Source organism: Vitis vinifera, chromosome 10 (genome assembly GCF_030704535.1).
Source record: "Vitis vinifera cultivar Pinot Noir 40024 chromosome 10, ASM3070453v1".
Lineage (NCBI taxonomy): Eukaryota > Viridiplantae > Streptophyta > Magnoliopsida > Vitales > Vitaceae > Vitis > Vitis vinifera.
Genome location: NC_081814.1, coordinates 11853783 through 11860571, shown reverse-complemented (window position 1 = coordinate 11860571; position 6789 = coordinate 11853783).

The following is a 6789-nucleotide window of genomic DNA, read 5'->3' as shown; positions in this document are numbered from 1 at the left end:
AAAAGCTTCAAGGCTTGTGTGGAAAATGAAATAGGAAACACCATTAAGATCCTACGAACATATTGTGGTGGAGAATATTGCTCAACCAAATTTGAAGTTTTTTGTGAAGATCATGGCATTCGAAGAGAGCTGATAGCTGCTTATACACCATAACAAAATGGTGTATCAGAGAGGAAAAACAGAACCATCCTCAATATGGTGAGAAACTTGTTGACAAGAGGGAGAATTCCAAAATCCTTTTGGCCTGAAGCAATAAATTGGAGTATTCACATCTTGAACAAAAGTTTTATATTTGCTGTTCAAAATATGACACCAAAGGAGGCTTGGACTAGAAGGAAACCAACTGTAGATCATTTTAAAATTTTTGGTTGCATCGCTTATGCACATATCCCATATGAGAAAAGGAAGAAACTTGATGATAAGGGGGGAAAAATGTGTCTTTCTTAGTGTTAGTGAAGTATCCAAGGCGTATAAATTGTTTAATCCACTAACCAAGAAGATTGTGACCAACCGAGACGTTGTCTTTGATGAGAAAAACACTTGGGATTGGAATAGGCAGCAACCTACTCAAGTTTTTTTTTGACAATGATTCTGAAAGAGAGCCAACATCAGCAATCTTTATGCCTGAAAATTCATTAAAAGCAACTCCAACAACTGCTAAAATTTTGCCAATAGCTACAGAAGCTACTGATACAACAACTCAATCTCATCGTTAGATTCGAAAAAGGCCCGCATGGATGTATGATTATGATGTGATTGGAATTGATCAATCTGAAGACCCACTCACTCATTTTGCTTTATTTTCAGATTGTGATCCTACAACTTTTGAAAGTGCCGTCAAAGATGCAAAATGGAGGAAGACGATGGATGATGAAATTGAAGCCATTGAAAGAAATGATACTTGGGAGTTGATTGATCTTCCGAAAGGACATAAAACCATTGGTGTAAAGTGGGTCTTCAAAACAAAACTAAAGAAAAATGGTGCAGTTGACAAGTATAAGGCGCGTTTGGTAGCTAAGGGATATAAGCATGAATATGGGATCGATTATACAGAAGTGTTTGCTCCCGTTGCAAGACATGATACAATCAGATTGGTGATCACATTGGCGGCACAGAACTCATGGCCTATTTACCAGCTAGATGTCAAATCGACATTCTTGCATGGAAACTTGGAGGAACATGTATTAGTAGAACAACCCCTTGGTCGTATTAAGATAGAAAATGAACATAAAGTGTATAGATTAAAGAAAGCTCTTTATGGATTAAAACAAGCTCCACGAGCTTGGTTTAGTCACATTGAGGCTTATTTTTTGAAAGAAGGTTTTCATAAATATCCATATGAACACACACTTTTTGTTAAAATTGGAGATAAAGGGAAATTGCTCATTGTCTGCTTATATGTAGACGATCTTATATTTATTGGAAATGATGATGTCATGTTTAAAGAATTCAAGAAATCTATGATGGTTGAATTTGAAATGTCTAATCTTGGTATGATGCATTACTTCCTTGGCATAGAAGTAGTGCAATCGGCTAATGAGATCTTTATTTCTCAAAAGAAGTATGTGCAAGACATTTTGGACAAGTTTCAGATGAAGGATTGCAATCCTGTAAGCACTCCAACTGAGTTTGGCTTGAAGCTAAACAAAGATCATGAAGGGAAGAAGCTGGACAGTACACTTTACAAGCAAATTGTTGGAAGTTTGATGTATTTAACTGTGACAAGGCCAGACATAATGTATTCTATGAGTTTAATAAGTAGATATATGGAGAATCCAACAGAAATACATTTGTTAGCTGCCAAGAGAATCCTTCGTTACTTGCAAGAAACTAGAGATTTTGGGTTGTTCTACAAGAAGGGTGAAAAGTTAGAATTGTCCGGGTTTACTAACAATGATTATGTAGAAGATCAAGATGATAAAAATAGCACTTCGAGCTATGTTTTTATGTTGGGTACAGGGGTCATATCGTGGTCTTCTAAGAAGCAACAAATTGTCTCCTTGTCAACTACAGAAGCTGAATTTATTACTGCAACAACTTGTGCTTGTCAAGCTATTTGGTTGAGAAGAATTCTTGAAGAGCTACAGGTCATGCAAGTTGAAGCTACTACAGTTTTTTTTTGTGACAACAACTTAGCAATCAAACTCTCTAAGAATCCTGTGCTACACAGAAGAAGCAAACATATCGATGTGAAATATTATTTTTTAAGAAATCTCAACAATGATGGAACAATCAAATTGGTTTATTGTCGAAGTGAATATCAAGTTGCAAATATACAGACCAAGCCTCTCAAGTTGGCTACATTTGTGAAGTTGCGTGGTCTAATTGGAGTTTGTTCACATGCTGTTGTATATGAGGACTTTGTAGAGGGTTGATATTCTTTTAAACTGATTTATGCATATTTCAGTTTAAGGGAGAGTGTTAAGATTTAAATGTTTTATTTTATATTTATTAATATTTATTGGAAGTTCTAGTCATTGGTAGTTTGTCCGAGTCTTTAGATATTTGGTTACTTGATTTCATGGCTGAGAAATTGGCTTATGTGTGATCCTATTTTATAGGAGTTGTGGTTAGTGCTAGGATGAAGTGTTCTGATGTAAAGCTTATTTATAGGCCTTTTTCTTTATTAATAAAATTTTGAGCTTTACCATTCCAACACGTTTTTTTTGGTTTTAACTTTGTATCAAAGTTGTGTATATCTTTGCCATTTTAAAACCATTTTCCATAAGTAATTTATTGGATTCTTTATGTTATGATCTCAAAGTTTGTTTTATATCATAAAGAGCTTTTTTTTTTTTAATTTAAAATATGATTACTTGTAAAAAAGAAAGGTCTTCCAACCATACATTTTCATTAGTATATCCATTTAAAATATACTTTTAATATTCATAAGATAACATCTTTAACGTATGCTAAGACAAATAGTATTTTATTTGATTCAAATCTAATTATGGAAGCAAAGCCTTTTTTTATAGGTTGTATTTTCACTTGATTCAAACCTTAATTAGACACTATATCTTTATCAACTTTGTACTCATGGAAATTTAGATTTAATTTGATATAAAAAAACAAAATTATTACTAATATTTATAAGTTACTATGAACTCTTACCCTCTTGTTGGACTATCAATTATTTGGTTTTTTCAATCATGAGTGACATTACCTCCATATTTTTTAAAACTTGTGATTCAGCTTGTTAACTTGATCACTTATTCGGCTTGTTCACTTGATCACTTAAGACCCAAAAATAATCGTAAACTAGAATTTATAACCTTACCACATGTTCTTCTTGGTTTTCTTGGTGATAGTCTTTATCATAAAGGTTATTGGTGCTTGCATTCCTTAGAAGAATTTATATTGCTTGGAATGTTACTCTTAACAGGTATGTTTTCCTATTGTATATAACTTTGTATTGCCTACTTCAAATTCTATTAAAAAAATTGTACTTGAAGTAACTATACTATGTTTGCTTCTATTCAAAGTTATCAAGTCCACAAATTTAATACTTTTTTTTCACTTTAGGTTCTTATTTCTACCTTAATTTGTAGATAATATAATTTTTCCTTTACCTTCACTTTCACCAAATACTTTTACTAAGACAACATCTCAACCTATTGTCTTTTTTGCTATGACTTAACTAACACCCTATTATCTTTCTATCCCATGACAACTTGAGTCGATAGGAAATTTTAAACTAAAAACTTATAAATCACCTCATAACACTTAGTGTGTGATATGAATACCAAACCAAATTTTGCTAAGTATGCCTTCCTTGATTTGGAAGGCAAACCATGCTTGATGGCTCTTATTAACAATGGTACTAGGAGCTTAGTTTCCTCCTAACATGAAAATTGTGATAAGGATTATTAGTTTCTAAATCTTGTAAACTATTTTATTTTTCCTAAATTTAAGAAATTAGTTATTTTGTCTACATGATTGTTGCTTCTTTTAGTTATCTCGTGGTTATATGATGTAGAAAGCAAAATATTGTATGCAGTTATTTTTTTTTTTCATATTATTCTTTTATCCAACGCTATTTGTCATATTTTCATGGTATTAGAGCCTAACCAAACTCCATTAAGTTCTTTAATGGATGATCCAAAAATTCCTACTACTAGTGCCTCGTCTCGACCTCTTATCCTAATTAATCTATTTGAAAACAATCAACATCTTACATTTATAAATGTTGTAAATTAGATTTCTTTAAAACTCACTACCAACAATTACACCTCATGATGCTTTCAATTCCACATGCTCCTCATTGGTTATGATCTCATAGGGGTTCATTGATGGTCTTCAATACCTACTATTCACATGTGAAACTGCTCTCATTATCAACAAATTGTCTTAGTTCATGCATCATCCTAATGACCCATTGTGCTGCTATAAAGCAACTACTTTGGTATTTACATGGTATTTCTCATCATGGTTTCTTCCTTTGTTGTGGCTTGCCTCTCTCCCTTCATGTATTTTATGATGAGAATGCCCCAATAACACCAATGATCATGACTTTTACTAGTGCCTACATTTTGTTTTTCGATCATAATTCCATTTCCTGGAGTTTTCAAAAATAACATTTTATTGCTCGCTCATCTATTGAAGCCAAATATTGGGTTGTTACATCCACAATATCTAAAGTTATTTAGGTCCTATCCTTACTTTGTAAACTTGGTGTTTTATTATCCCAATAACCTACAATTTATTGTGATAATGTATATACAACATATCTTTGTACCAATTGATTTTTCATTCTCACATGAAACATATTGAGATCAACTTTCACTTTGTTTGTGATAAAGTTCAAAGCAGTCAACTTTGTGTCTCTCACATCTCCACCTTCAATCAACTTGCAAATGCACTAATAAACCCTTATCTAGGCAATGACATCAACTTTTTTTTTTTTTTTTTTGTGACAAGATTGGTATTCTTCATGGAATCATCATTTTACGGGGGCATGATTCGGATTATTAGTTGTCAAATTAATCTTATAAACTATTTTATTCTCCTTAAGTTTAGGAAGTTGGTTATTTTTTATGTATGATTATAGCTTCTCTTAGTTATCTTTTGGTGTATACATGTGCTGTAAAAAAAAAATTACTATATGTAGTTAATTTTTCACATTATCTTTCTATCTAATCGTGTGTCATCCTTTCATATTATAAGTAACAAGTGAGTTTTTTTATTTCTTTTTTGGTAAAATAAAAATCAAATGGCTTTATACAAAGATATAAAGCTCAACTTGTAGTTAAGGGATTTTAACAAACATCCAAGTTAGACTATTCTAAAACATTTAATCCAATAGCTAATTCCTTTACGTACAATAAGAGGGTTTTGTTGATGCTCATCATCTTAATCATGTTTTTAATTTATATAAGGCTTTATATAGTCTTAAATAAGCTCCAAAAATTTTGGTTTGAAAAACTAAAAACTATTTTGCCAAATTACAGGTTCAAAAATTTAATTTTTAATAATTCTCTATTTATGTATAGAATTAATCATTTGTTGCTCATTATCTTAGTATATGAGGATCACAATTTATTGACCGATAATAATTCAAAAAAAAAAAAAAAAAAAAGGAAAACTCATTTTGTTGCTAATCCAAAAAATTAGTTTGCTTTGAAGACACATTGGTGTTTGAATTATTGCTTTATGATTTGAAGCTTTTAGAGGTTCAACTTGTATTTAATTCACTCAAATAAAACTTTTGCTTGATTTACTTGCCATGACTGACATAGTCGGAACTAAATCCTATGATACTTAACTACAAATTGTCTTAGCAAAGTAGAAGTTTTTTTTTTTCCTCTCTCGACCTTCTTTGTATTAAAGCACTATTGATAGGAACTTAATAATAAGAAGGCCAAATATGTCATTTGCAGTCAACAAGTTCAGTTAGTTTCTTCAAAACCCTTCGACTAACTATTGATAAACTTGTAGAAGATAACTTAGATACTTGAAAGGCAAAATTAGATTTGATTCACATTTTAAGCCTACAACCAACATGTTAAAAAAGGATTTTGCAGTTGATTAGGCAACAACCTTGATGATTGGAAATCGATAATTAGTGTATATATATTGTGTCTACTTAGGAAGAAATCTTATTTAATTTAGTTCTTGAAAGAAAAAGGTCATTACAAACTTATCTATTGAATATGAGTATTTTTGTTTAGTTCAAGCTTCATTAGAACTAATTCAGGTGTAGTCTTTTTTTATTAAGTTAAAGATTAAAATTTCTTACCATTCTATCTCTAGTGGGATAATGTTACTAAGATCTTTCACCTCCAATCCAATTTTCACACATGTAGAAATTAAAGTAATTCATTTAATTTATGAAAGGGTTCTTACTAAAAGAGTTTGATGTTTTGTGCCTACTTAGGAACAAATTGTTGACATATTCACTAAGCCACTCTATTTAGTTTTATTTAATGTTTTTAAATACAAGCTCGCTACGGTTAACACCCCATCTCACTTAAGGGGACATGTGACAAATTGTAGTTAGTGGTTAACTTTTAGTTAAGTTATTCTATATATATATTTCGTTATTATAATTAGAAGTTTGTTTTAGTTATCCTAACAATTTTTTTTATTATGATTAATTAGCTTGCCTTTAAAAAGATGTATTTTACTACTATAAATATAATGAGCCGTAAATTTCAATAAAGAGGATATAATTTTAATAAAAGTTTAATTTAATTCTTTTTTAAATTTTGACAAAAAATTTCAACTTAATTTAATTTTTTTCCTCGAAATGGTTAACAAAATAGAGTGATGATTCGAGTTTACTTGAAGATT